General features: G+C 40.3%; 1 protein-coding gene across 1 annotated transcript in view; it reads left to right on the top strand.

Annotated features, from left to right (window-relative positions):
- Nucleotides 1-15,000, top strand: part of LOC138004092 (uncharacterized) — an 888,878-nt gene that overhangs the window by 149,879 nt on the left and 723,999 nt on the right. The window lies entirely within an intron of this gene.

Raw genomic sequence — 15,000 nt, 5'->3', positions numbered from 1 at the left:
GCTGAACAAAGTCGGTAAACAAACCATTTTCAGGAATGTTAAGAGACAACGGCTATCGTGATTCGTGAAAACACGGCCAAAGACTTTAGCACGGAGTGAATCTGTTTGCACGTTCAGCCGTGGTCTTAATTGTTTGATGTAAAGCATTTCGTTAACCGGAGACAGTCCAATTTGTTCATGCATTCCTTCAACACTCTAAAGCAGCTGAGGAGGTCCTCAGGGACAGCACCCGCGTGGTCTTGATCATAATGCTTGCGTACAGAAGATGACGTATTATTGTGGCCATCCACGCGTGTATGTAGATGGCCACGTGTGTAGCCAACATAGCTACCTGTATCGCGCAGGTTGCGTTGCCGAAAGTGGTACACAACGCACTGTTGATTAACCAGCTGTGGTTTAGTCTCGCATTCGTGGAGGTCTTGGCCAATTTTTCAGCTGACAAGGATGGGTTGGACTGTAGTTTGGAGCTTGAGACTCAAAGCTTTCAACTGAGTCTTAACAAAGTTAGCAGAATCCTGGCCCGGTTGTTTGAAAGTCAATTAAGTTAATCCAGGATTAGAGTAAACTTTTGTTTCATGTTTCAACTTTTTGGTGAAAGTTCCTTTTCTCTTTTTTGGTTTTTCAAGATTGACTTCTTCTAATGTAACGTTTGGGCGAATATAAGCGTTGAACAGCATTTAGTAGTAGAGAAATAAACCCCTTGGCTCATTTTTCAGCTGGAATTAGAGTTCATCGGCTTTTAAACAACTGGGCCCTGGTCCTTAAGTGGTACGAGTACCCAAGTCACGTTATTTCTCACCATTTTTACCGACGCCTGCGATGAATGCTGGTTAGTAACTCTTGAGTTGACAAAGGTATTAATGGTTAATGGTAGAGTTGATAAGGTGTTGGGGGTACTTCAAACGTCAGAACAGGGACTTCAAGCGTTCACACTCCCCCGAGAAATAGGCCCAAGATGAGGACAAACGGTACGCGCGATCAAGCATAGTTGTTAATAAGCTTCGTTTGTACTGACCTGTTGTCGATGTGACTATGGTAGCGGAGAAGTAAACCAGTACTGGTAGGCTTCACGTAGACCTTAGTCTCGATTTGGGGCGCTCGGGTTAGGAGGTGGGACCCAAGAAAGGGAAGCATTTCATCCTTTTAAGGTGGCTCTATATAGTTACCAGCACTTTCCAAGACGTAGATATTTGATGGGTCATAATTACTACTCTTTATCAATTGATGCTACACTTATGGTATCCAAATACTGCCCAATCACTAGCGAAAACGTTGGTATTATTTTTGTGACACAATAGGTTACCATAGCAATACTATGACCTGCTAAAAACACCCTTAATTTCAGCTTTAAGTGCTTATATTTGAAAAACGGCACGGTGAAATTTTTTCTTATTACACAATTTTGATTAGAAGGATGAGATGCTACTTTTGGCAAAGTTTAAAAAAATTCTGTACATGGGGTTCAGAGCCGTCTTAATTTTTCGAAAATTTTAAACTGCTAAAAATGTATCAGTTTGTTAAAAACAAACTGGTATTAATACATGACAAGATAAATATAATATTTCTGATGATAAAGGGTGAAATACAATCATATCACTTACAATCAAAATCAACTATTTAAATATTATCTTAACACATAAAAGGATAGCAATAAGAAATACAATATTTAATTTACCGTGCACCTATGACTTAATTTGTCCGATTTTAGCAAAAAACTATATAAGGCTGCTTTGAATAATGAAAAGGTTGTAATTGATCTTATCGATTTTGGTAAATCGTTCCACTCCTTCGTTGCAGCATATTGAAAAGTTTTTTGTCCAACTGTTGTATTTGCTTTTGGTAAATGTCTGCTAACTGTGTTAAGATTCAGTTGAAAGATCTAAGTCTCAAGCTCCAAATTACAGTCCAACCGTCTTTCTCAGTCGAAAAATTGGCCAAGACTTCCAAGAATGTGAGACCAAACCACAGCTGGTTAATCAACAGTGCGTTGTGTACCAATTTTAATGTAACCTGTACGATACAGGTAGCTATGTTGGCTACACACGTGTCCATCTACATACACGCGTGGATGGCCACAATAGTACGTACGTCATCTTCTGAGCGCAAGCATTTTTTTAGGGAACCTTCTTAGCATCGACGACGGCGACGGCAACGGCAACGGCAACGAGAACGTCACACATTTGCATATTTAGTGGGAAAAAACAATAGGTTTGCACGCCCTGCACGTGGGTTTTTCATTTTTGTCCATTTCTTTGTCATCGTCAGCAAAACTACAACGTGAAATAGCCTAATTTTAGGTTTTATGGAGGACGTCAGCATTAGGAGATAAATTTACATTTTCTTAAATTACGCGTGGCTCATATCGGTTTCATTCTTGAGGGATTGCCACACCATTGTCACTTAAAAAAGCTTGGAGTAGTCGCAAAGTGATTAAAATTGCGCGAATTTATGTTTTGAGATGACGTTCTCGTTGCTGTTCCCGTCGTAGTTGCTAAAGCTCCCTATTATGATCAAGATCACGCGGGTGCTGTCCCTGAGGACCTCCTCAGCTGCTTTAGAGTGTTGAAGAAATGCATGAACAAATTGGACTGTCTCGTTAACGAAATGCTTTACATCACGGCTTAACACCACGGCTGAACGTGCAAACAGATTCAATCCGTGCTAAAGTATTCGTCTAGCTTTTCTTTACTTATGCAAATTTGGAGGATTTTATATCTTTTATGAACTCGCATATTCATTTCCAACTCCCTGATAATGGCGTCATGAGGTCGCCGAGACGTCGGAAATTTAACATTTTATCGCTAGTTTTTACATGTCCGTGTTTCTCAAAATCATTAATAATAATAGTAATAATAATGATGATAATAATAATAATAATAATAATAATAATAATAATAATTATTATTATTAGTATTATTATTATTAATCATGAGAAACTGTAGCAAACACTGCTAAAGAGTGCTCAATACACGTTTGTGTAGAGCGGTGTATAGAATTAAATGACTAAATGAAAATACACAAGATTCCCTGCGACTCTGAGTTTCGTGCGTATGCACTCATCAGGCAGATTTAATGAAGAACAGACTTATTAGCTAGCTATATATACATATTTGCGATAAGTAGAACCATGGGGTCCTGATTACAATGGGTGAGAAGGGCGGAACTGGGGTGTGGTGTAAGACTGACTGAGCTAAAACAAGCGCAATACAATAGCTATTGTGTAGGATAAGCCTTAATTGTTCTTGAGATAAAACTTGTTTTCATGACGGCATTTGGATACAAGCTCGGATCGTTTGTTCGGTAGATTGTTGTTGCTGCGTTTAATTATATGAAGTTTTTCTGCTAAGCATAAATCACATCTTTTGCTTGAATTGTGATAGGGCTCTTGCGATGATAGACCATTTAGTTGTAAAGCTGGTGTTGCTGTCTTTGAGTTGCCAGATGTATTTTGATAATTCAGTGCTATTAGAAAGTTTCCTGTGGGTGAATGTTGACTTGTGCTGAGTGTATCTTTGTTTAAAAGTTCCTTCAGTCAATCCGATGTAGTTTTTGGTAGTGGTTTGATTGGCTGTCGTAGAAGTTATTTGTGCATTATAGATCAGGCCGGTGGTTAAGCATTTATTGTCGAGAGGGCAATTTTGTTGGGATCTGCAGTTACATAGTTTGTCGCTATTGTCGTTGATAGGATCTTCTTGTTATGCTTGTTTATTATGGCTCCCATATTCTCCATACTTTGATGTTGTTCATGTTGAAAAGGGTGTGATACTTGTGTTGTTGACGGAAGTGTTTAGATACGAGCTTAACGAAGGTTTTGCCGATGTTAGTCTTCACGCTGCTGTTAAAAGGAGGATTATGCCAGATAATGCTATGCTTGCGGTTTCTACTTGGTCGATCATTTTGTCTGCGTTTGTTGTAGGAATCGAAAGGCTTGCTGTGTATCCACTGGATTTGAGGGCGTCGTCATAGGTAGTCTTAGCTTTGTCTTAGCTTTGTTGTCATCTCAAGAACAATTAAGGCTTATCCTACACAATAGCTATTGTATTGCGCTTGTTTTAGCTCAGTCAGTCTTACACCACACCCCAGTTCCGCCCTTCTCACCCATTGTAATCAGGACCCCATTGTTCTACTCATCGCAAATATGTATATATAGCTAGCTAATAAGTCTGTTCTTCATTAAATCTGCCTGATGAGTGCATACGCACGAAACTCAGAGTCGCAGGAAATCTTGAGTATTTTCATTTAATCATTTAATTCTATTATTATTATTATTATTATTATTATTATTATTATTGATGGTTTTGAGAAACACAGACATGTAAAAACTTGGGGTGTTAAATGTTAAATTTCCGACGTTTCGGCGACCTCATGACTTATGATTATTATTATCATTATTATTATTATTATTATTATATGATAACAAAATAATATAAATTTTACAATTAAAAACATTTGTTTCCTGCTCCGGAAGCATAATAAAAGTTAAAAAAGTTTTACAAACTCGGAGCTAAAAGTTAAAACTTATGAAATATTTCGTCCGTTTTCAACCGGACTTCATCAGTCAATGATGTGAATGTTAAAAAGATGAATTTTAAAAAGGTTTTTTAACGCCTCTTGGGGGTTAGAATTGTGTCATAGATGGCTGCTAATTCGTAACCATTGTCTCTGTTTAACGCCTTTGACATCTGACCCAACCAGAGCCATCAAAAACAAACTCATTCAAACCTTGAAGGAGTGGCGCAAAGAAAAGAGAATCCCTAATTATCTTTACAATCAACTGTACCCCACAGCAGAGAATGTCCCAAAGTTCTACGGGCTACCCAAGATTCACAAGAAAGACGTACCGCTACGGCCAATAGTTTCGAGCATTGGTAGCGTGATGTATGATACTGCCAAGTTCCTTGCTAAGATTATGAAACCTCTTGTTGGCCTCAACAGTCATCACATCGTCAACAGTGAAGACTTTGTCAACAAGATTGCAGAACTTGAAGTACCCCCTGGACAGAAACTCGTTTCATACGATGTTTCTTCACTGTTTACCAGCATTCCGATCAATGAAGCCATTCCAGTTGTCAGAGCCAAACTGGAAAGTGACCAGAGCTTACCGGATAGATGCCCGTTAGACATCGCCCAATTATCTGTTCTACTAGAGATGTGCCTCTCGAGCACATACTTCACATTCCAGGGTGAATTCTACAAACAGAAGAAAGGAGCCGCCATGGGGTCTCCAATTTCCCCTGTAGTGGCCAATCTCTACATGGAACAGTTCGAGAGCAGAGCTCTGGACACCGCCCCCACCCCTCCAACTATGTGGTATCGATATGTGGATGACACGATGGCCAAGATTCACGAAAACGCCGTCGATTCCTTCTCAGAACATCTAAACTCCATTGACCAACATATCCAGTTCACTTCGGAACAAGAAAAGGATGGCAGGATTCCTTTCCTTGATACCTGTGTGAGTATTAACCAAGATGGTTCTACCAAGATCTCCGTGTACCGCAAACCTACGCACACGGACCAGTACCTAAACTTCCAATCAAACCATCATCTACAACACAAAAGAGCTGTGGTTAACACCCTGATGTTGAGAGCTCAGACCTTGGTTACGGAAAACGATGACAGAACCAGAGAAACACAGCACGTCAAGCAAGCTCTAAAAATGAATAACTATCCAGAATGGATGCTAACAATACCACATCCAAAATCTACAACAGAGGATACCGAAGAGCCTCAAAACGAGAAGAAAATCTATGCATCAACGCCATACATCAAAGGAATCTCGGAACGCCTGCAAAGAGCTTTCAAGTCACATGAGGTTACACTTATTCATAAACTCGTCAATTCTCTAAGATCACAATTGGTACGTGTCAAGGACACAACTGTCAATCTCAAGAAATGCGGTACTGTGTACCAGATCCATTGTGAGAAGTGTAAGAAGGAGTACGTTGGCGAAACGGCCCGCTCTCTGGAAATCAGGGTAAAAGAACACCAATCAAGAAGTTCATCAGCTATTCACGAGCATTGTCGCCTGGAGGGCCACTCGGTGAACCCAAATAAGACAAAAGTACTATCAACCGAAGTTAACACCTTCAAACGCAGGATAAAAGAAGCTATTCAAATTAAACTTACGAAACCGGCGTTAAACAGAGACAATGGTTACGAATTAGCAGCCATCTATGACACAATTCTAACCCCCAAGAGGCGTTAAAAAACCTTTTTAAAATTCATCTTTTTAACGTTCACATCATTGACTGATGAAGTCCGGTTGAAAACGGACGAAATATTTCATAAGTTTTAACTTTTAGCTCCGAGTTTGTAAAACTTTTTTAACTTTTAATATAAATTTTATTCCATTTTTAAAAAAAAGGAAAACTATTGACATAATTCAGAAACATTAAAGGGAACCTCCACTAAAGCAACAAAATAACTTTAAACCACAGAGCATAATTTTTACAATTGGAATTGCTCAATGTTTTTCCAATGAGAACGTTTGTATTCGAGAAAAATAAATTCCAAAAACGCTTATTTTGGCTTTCAAATTTCATGGGCGCCGCCATCTTGAATAATTGTGACGTAACTTGGTTGCCCTAATGTTCTGATACAAAGAACGATTGTTCTGGAACAATAGGGCAACCAAGTTACGTCACAATTATTCAAGATGGCGGTGCCCTGGAAATTTGAAAACCAAAATAAGCGTTTTTGGAATTTATTTTTCTCGAATACAAACGCTTTCATTGGAAAAAGATTGAGAAATTCCAATTGTAAACATTATGTTCTGTGGTTTAAAGCTATTTTGTTGTTTTAGTGGAGGTTCCCTTTAAAAAGTAAGAATTGGAAGCACTATACAATATTAAGAATTCATTATAAATTACGATCATAAGCTTACAATCACTGTGTCAATAACGATTTCCGAAATACATTCCCTGCAGCTCAGATGTGACCAACTAGCTCTTGTAGCAAGCACAGTGTTTTTACATCTACATTTACATCAACGTGTTCCAGCACTCGGCAAAGTCCCTTTTTGACTTGTGGCTGTTTCTGCTCAGGTAGCCTCATACAGCACAAGCCTTTTTAGAGACATCACCACCAAGCACACCACTTCTGCTGGAGAGAACAGGACAGCCACAACACCGGAGACTATCCCCTACTCTTTTCGAATGGGTTCTTTAACATCCCACAGAGAACTTATGAATATAGAAGATATTTGTGAGATGGGGCCCACGGTTTATAGTCCTTATCCGAGAAGACTTGAAAGTCTAACCATTTGCAGATGAAATTACAAAGGCAGCACTTTCTCCTCAGTTATTTTAAGATCCTGAGAGTTGATCCGGCCGGTGTTTGAACCCGCAACCTCCCGCGTGACAGCCGGATGCTCAACCAACTGAGCCAGCGGTGCGCGGTTTTAAATTGAGCCAGCGGTGCGCGGTTTTAAATTAAGCCATCGAAGAAGAAAATTTCAAGTTAAATGAATAAAACTTCTGAAAGAAAAAAGAAAAGATTAATGCTTTCGATCTGTAAATCTGAATCAACGAAGTCTAGCTGTCGTCTTCTGGATCTTGTGCCTCTCAAGCATAGTGTGGCAGAGCGTACGATAGCAAAAGAAACTTTAGATCTCATCCACGAAATTGCGCATGAGCAAAGTTCTCCCTTCTTATTTGCGATTAGCTCCGCAAGTCTGCTGTGGTACTTAACACACTCATCCGCTATTCTGCCCGTGGTCGTGAAAACTAAGGGATTGAACGTTCCCTGTTCGATCTCCATTACTCTTTCCGCATACTGCCTCTTCTTCTCGTTCTCATGCTTCTTAGAGATCTGCTTAGGAGTCAAGTCTCTGTAAGAGTCTCCATTGGGGTGCAGATCTCTCTCTCGTCCAAAAGCCTCGCGCGTGAATATCCAAACGGGCATCAGGGGCTTTGTTATCGCCATGATTTAACGTCTCCTCAATGAGCTCATGAAGGACCGGCTCTACTTCCACATCATTACAGACCATCTTTAGTATCTCTGCTTCCAAATCACGAAGCTCGTTTTGGCGCTGGATAATGAATCCGCCGCGCTGACGCACCATTGCGTGATCCACGCTAAACTGAACACCGCATAGGCAGATCATGGGTGTTTCCGTTATTTCCCAGTCGTATTGCATCTCTAAATTCCTTCTTATTCAGATTGTAATCTAGCTATTTGAGAGGAATCACGGTCAGCCAATTTGACGATCCCTTCTCTGTAGCTAACTCAACAGCTCTCTTAGCAGCTGTTCACCTGCTCTAGCCTCTCACTTAGACAGTAATCTTTTTGTTTTCCTGTACTCAGTTGCAGTGTTCGAATTTCTGAGGCATCTGGAGGCTGGTACTCTTGCTCAACAATTCGCCTCACGAGCGGATTAGTAACTTTGATTGAAGCCTCGTATTCAGAAGGTGAGGTCTCATTCAAGGCCTCCCATACGCACAGGGACACCAAGGAGGTCGCCCTCTTCTCAAGTGTGAGTGTATGGGCCAGTGACAGCTGGTATGAGAACCTATTAATCGCGCGCTCAAGTGGCTAAAATAATTCTACCATATCAGGTACTGTTCTTAGGAAATATGTTCAACGGTGCCGCAGACCAAATGATAATGGTAATGATAATGATAATACGGAGGGAGCTGAGGTACTTGTTATGAGGATGTTTGGTATGGCGCAGAATATGGTGGGTTTGATCCAAAACAACATAAAACAGTGAAAGACAGTTTTAACAACTAGTGGTGAAGCTCTTGGCGAAGTTTATATCAGAAGAGGAATATTTCAAGGAGACAGCCTTTCATCCCTCCTTTTTGTGATATCGCTTATCCGGGCACTAACACTCGTGCTACGAAAAATAAAGGCGGGATATGATCCTGGCGACGGGATGGGAATGATTAATCATTTGCTTTTTATGGACGATCTTAAGAAGCCATATGGTAAACATGAAAATCAAGTTGACTTTCTCGTCCCATCAGTTAGAATTGTGGCCGAAGATATGCCGATGGAGTTCGGAATAAAAAAGGGTGCAATCCTATTGATGAAAAGCGGAAAAGTGTTCCAAAGTGAAGAAATCATGCTACCGGGGGATAAAAAGATGCGATCACTGAATGTTTATGAGAATGAAAACTACAACTTTCTTGGGGTGCTAGAAGCGGATGATATAAAACATAGTAAAATGAAAGACAGGATCCAGAAGGAATATTTTCGTACAGTTAAGACAATATTAAACTCCATACGGGAAATACGATGAAAGCAATAACTTTAGAGCAGTTTCCATTGTAAAGTACGAGGCAGGAATTATTCATTGGGCCAAGGAAGAGCTGAAAGTAATGGATCGCAAAACACGAAAGCTGATGACCATTTCTCGCGCATTACACCAGCAGGCTGATGTAGATCGGCTGTACTTTAAAAAATCAGAGGGGACGTGGAATGATCAGCATAGAAGAATGTCAAGTGAAGAAGCTATAACTCTCGCAGTTATGAACGCAATTTTTGCAATTGCGTAAAGAAGCCTGAAAAATTCAGGACTTCAACGGGGTTTGAACCCGTGACCTCGCGATACCGGTGCGACGCTCTAACCAACGGAGCTATGAAGCCACTGACATTTAGAGCTGGTCATTTGTGGGTTCCAATATTCCCGTGATGGATGACTTAAACAAAACAACAACGAGCAGTATTCTCGAAGGGAAAGTTTACGTATCTATGGAGTTCAGGAGAGAGATAGCAAAGACTGCCCTAAGAAAGGTTTAGAGCTCTTTCTTTGGGAGATGGGTTTAGAATTTAATGCATGGGAGATTGATAGAGCCCACAGAGTTAGATGGAAAAGACAAGATGGCAGCCGTGCGATCATAGTAAAGTTTAAGAATTAAGGGTTTTGAGGGCTAATAAAGCGGCGCTGGAGGGGATGGTTTCACAGTTTACGAAGACCTTAATTTTGTTCACCAAAAAAACTTTTACAGATGGCAAGAAATGAGCATAAAGATACTCCGGTGTGGACGATCAACGTTAAAGTATTTCTCAATGTTGATGGACGCGTTCGTTCATACATCCCGTCGGAAGATAAAACAAGGTTACCGCTCTATCCACATGCCCGCTAAATGAAGTTAATCAAATTCATTCTCATTAGTTTAATGGCATTTTGGAGCCCCAAGCCTTGGCAGCTGCATAGTTTATCAAATATGATCCCTGTTCTGATATGTTCTTGTCATTTTTCTTGCACTCATAATTTCTCTATACACTTGAGCAGCCGCAGGAGGTGAGCTATTTTCTATTTCTTCTATTCGCTACTATATATAATGGGGGTTAGCTTGGAAGTTTATAGGGCGGCGATAGGCTTTTTCAACGAGTGCTCTTCAATTAAATGTATTTGCTTTTGCTCTCTTATCTTTTATTTTTATTACCAGTCATATCTCAGTTATAATTGTTACCTTTCTGTTGTTAGGCGGTGATAATGAGCCTGATAATCCTGGACCTAACCCTAGTTCTTCATTTTTGAGTGGCCACGCTAATGTTTGGGGCTTAAACATAGCCGATAAATTTGATGAGCTTGTCTCAATAATTTGAAACAGAAACTTCATACTTTTAGTATCTCTGAGACATGGTTAATTTATTCAATTTCAAGCGATTCCTTTTGACATTCCAGGTTATTGTCCTATTATGCGCTTGGATACGTAAGGGATGGGAGGCGGTTCGGAGGTGTTGCTTTCTCAGTGTCATCCCATTTGTTTAAAAGTCAATGGGCTTGAACTTTTTTTTGTGATGTTTGTTACGGTCCACCTTGTGTAAATGCTCAAGCCAACATTAATTTTCTTACGAATTTGCAATGTAGCGTTGATAGGGCTTTGTCTAATCCTCAAAATGCCCTCGTACTTCTTGGTGATTTCAATGCTCACTACGATCCTGTCAATCCGTCTCAGGGAAGCCATTTTGATGCACTATTTTAACACTGGAAGGAATGTACCCAATCTCATCAAGTGATTACAATACCATTCTCGTCGCGGGGCCAGAGCCTTCTGTTTCTTTTGGTCACGTGGTCGGCGAAACGAAAGGATCTGGTCGCACCTAAAAGTTCATTTTTTTTTTTCACTGGCTGATTAAAATTGTATGTGCAAAACAAATTAAAATAGCCTAATTTCGATATATTAAAATTCAATCCTAAACAAACTACATCTTCGAGGCTCTGGGGAATAAATACAAATGAGTTTATTTCCCAGAACCTCGAGATGATGCCCTTTGTTTAGGACCGAATTTTAATATACCAAAAGTGGGCTATTACAAGTACTCCGCATTACATTCTACTTCCGGCCCATATGGCGGGAAAAAAACGGGACGGCAAGCCCTTTTTGGCAAGTTTTTCAAAAAATTAAATAAAAACTTCTAAATTATGGTGAATACGCCAAAAAAGGCGCGCAAGTTTCCGCGAAATCAATAAGAACTTAGACAATGACGACGGCGGCAGCAACGAGAACGTCATTTCAAAATATAAATTGGCGTTATTGTAATCACTTCGTGACTATCTCAACCTTTTTAATTGGACCTGAGGGTGTGGTATCCTCAAGAATGACACTGGTCGGAACGGCACTTAATTTAGGGGAGAAAATGAAAATTTATCCTCAAGTGCCGACTTCCTTGATAAAACCTCAAATTTGGCTATTTCACGTTGTTGTTTTGCAGACGACGGCAAAGAAATGGACAAAAACGAAACACGCACGTGCAGAGCGTGCAAAGCTGTTGTTTTTGTCCACTAGCTATGTTTCTTATACATTGTAGTCACCATCTGTATTCTCATTGGCTAAATGCCTACAGTTAATTCTGGGAACCAGCGCAACCTACAGATTATTCACTAATCTGCAGGTTGTCCGCGCAATGCATGATTTCCAAGAGCAATGTGTTTGAAAACACTGTGATCGCTGCGATAATGCATTTGTCGTTATTTTCATCAAAACAATGTATAATAAAACAATTATTAGATTCGGCTTTTGTCATATACGGAATAATCAAGGTCTCGGTGTTAGTGTTATCAGCCTCAGCCTTCGGCTTCGGCTGATAACACTTACTTCGACCTTGATTATTCCGGATGTCACAAAAACCTCATCCAATAATTGCTTAAAATTTGCGACGTTCTCGTTGCCGTCGCTATTGTCGTCCCTTAAGTTCTGAGTAATTAGGGGTAAACTACATTAATAATTTATACCTAAGCTTTGATTTTAAAATGTTTAGCTTTGTCGTGAAGTTTGAAAACAGACCTAATGTTGTTTGTTGGCGAGCTAGTGATACTACAGCTTTATCAAATAGTGTTTAAGATATTGTCCCTGAACAGCTAGCGGTGTGGTGGTCAAGTGGTTAGGTGACGGGTTAACAATGAGCATTGCTAGGTTCGAGTCCTATGGCCATACACTTGGGTTGTCTTTCAGAAAATATACGACCATCTCCCATGATCCATATCAGGCTTTCAGTCTTTTAAATTCACGATAATAGGGAGCTTAAGCAACGACAACGCCGACGGCAATGAGAACGTCATCTTAAAATATAAATCTGCGTAATTTTAATCTTTACGTGACTATTTCAATCTTTTTAATGTGACAAGGGTGTGGCAATGCCTCGAAAATGACACTGGTCGAAACGGCACTTAATTTAGGGGAGAAACTGAAAATTTATCCTCAAGTGCTGACGTTCTTCATAAAACTTCAAATTTGGTCATTTCACGTTGTCGTTTTGCTGACGACGGCAAAGAAATAAACAAAAATAAAAAAGGCACGTGAAAGGCGTGCAAAGATATTGTTTTTGCCCACTAAATATGCAAATTTGTGACGTTTTCTTTGCCGTCGCCGTTGTCGTTGCTTAAGCTCCCTAATAGTGAATTCAAAGCAAATTAACAATTCAGGATAATCGCGAGTTCAAGGACGAGAACGGGTTGAGGCAACACGCATTGACAATTCGGGCGAGTCCCTTATTGATTTTATTATAACTAAGTATCCTGGGTATTTTGTTCATTCTGGTATTCTAAGTACTGTGGCCAGCTGTGATCTACTATCATAGAGGATGTAGATTGTCGCAACTACCTAGGGATAATGTTAGCTTCTAATCTCTCGTGGCGACCTCATACATGTGTATCGCAAATATTTATCAGATGGCCAGCAAGCGATTAAATTTACTCTAAGGGATTAATTTCAGAGTTCAGAGATCTGGGGCCGGTTGCTCGAAGCCTGGTTAGCGCTAACCGTTGGTTACGAGATATCAAAACCTATAGGTTTCCGTGGTATTTAACGCTGATTAGCGCTAACCATGCTTCGAGAAACCCAGGCTTGCGCTACATAAATTACATAAATCGCTCACAAGGCCATTATGGAATATGGGAACGTAATTTGGCATGGGTCTTTATATTCTTAAGCCCTGGCCAAACTATCGAACCAAGTTGGATCCAACATTCAACATTGTTGGATGTAAATGTTGAGGTAGTGGCAAAACACCATCCAACATTGCTTGACGAAACTGATTCAAGTTCAAGTTGGCTTTAACACTGTAACGAGAATCCCTCGTAGCGTTTGTGCTGGTGGAACTGTTAGAGGACGGAAATGACAGATTCAGAAGACCAAAAAAAAAAAAACGATTAAGAGAACGTGTAGAAAAGGGTATTTTCACTGCAAGATCCGAGGAGATGATGAGAATGAGAACGGATCAATTTGCAAAACTTTAAACGCTCTCCATAGAGAGAGAGAATGATAAAGGGGGCTAAAAGTGTCCCTGAGAGATGGCCTTACTTGATTCTCACTGTTTAAGGTTTCTGCTTGTTCATCAATGACAATCTTTGTACGCTATCTTTGTTGCAAATGATGCTAGAAGACTTGAAAATGAGATAGCGATTCCTGATTCGCAAGGATCGCGGACGTGACTTCATTCAGGACAACTTTATTGGAAGAGCGGCTAAACACTGCAAAATTGTTGCGTCGAGCAGAATTGTTGGGCGTACTGTTTAATCAAAGCAAACTCTATCCAACCCTTGATCAAACAAAAAGTGTCGGACGAACATCTTCCAACATGGGCGGCCAAACAGTCGCGATAGCGTCGCACCGGTATCGCGAGGTTACGGGTTCAAACCCCGTTAAGTCCTTAATTTTACAGGCTTCTCTTCGCAATTGCTGAAATTGCGTCCATAACTGCGAAGATCATAGCTTTACTTGATTTCATATCCGCATTTTAGTATATGTGTATGATTGATTTCAAAGAACATTTCGTTCATTCAGTCGAACAATGTCGGATCGAGAAAAGTTGGAGCGTTGACTCCAACTTTGTTCGATACTTTGGCCAGGACTTTAGAGCGACCTTACCGAATTTGTCCAATATGAATCTAATAAAATTGTAACAGATGGTGTGAAAAGCACAATAGGGTTAGGCGCTTGCTTCACAAATCATTACTTTATTATAAGATTGTTCATAATCTCACTCCTTCCTACCTGGGGTGCAGGGATGGCGCAGTGGTGAGAGCACTCGCCTCCCACCAGTGTGGCCCGGATTCGATTCCCGGACTCGGTGTCATATGTGGGTTGAGTTTGTTGGTTCTCTACTCTGCACCGAGAGGTTTTCTCCGGGCATTCCGGTTTCCCCTCTCCTCAAAAACCAACATTTGACTTGATTTACTTTTATTGTTCATTTCAGTTTACAGTGTCCCCAATTAGCGCTCTAGCACTAGAACGACTAGACACTTAAATAAAGTTCCTTTCCTTTCCTTTCCTTTCCTTTCAAGTAGATCTATTGCCTACAAGAGTTTGCGAGCGAACTGAACTTTCCTTAAGGTCTGCTCTGAATTTCACTATCTTTCCAGTTCGTACAGAACGTTTCAAACTATCCTTTTCTCCGTCAACAACCAAAGAATGGAACAATATTAATACTCAACTTAGGTCACGCGACAGTATAGGAACATTAAGGAGGGAGCTGTCCATTTATGTATGTATGCGTTTGGACGCTTGTGCCTTGAACTATTACTCATATAGAATTGCGGTAAAATTC

This window comes from Montipora foliosa, chromosome 5, assembly GCF_036669935.1.
Source record: "Montipora foliosa isolate CH-2021 chromosome 5, ASM3666993v2, whole genome shotgun sequence".
NCBI classification, from domain to species: Eukaryota; Metazoa; Cnidaria; class Anthozoa; order Scleractinia; family Acroporidae; genus Montipora; species Montipora foliosa.
Note: the sequence above shows the minus strand (reverse complement) of the source record. Positions and strands in the feature narration are given on the sequence as shown.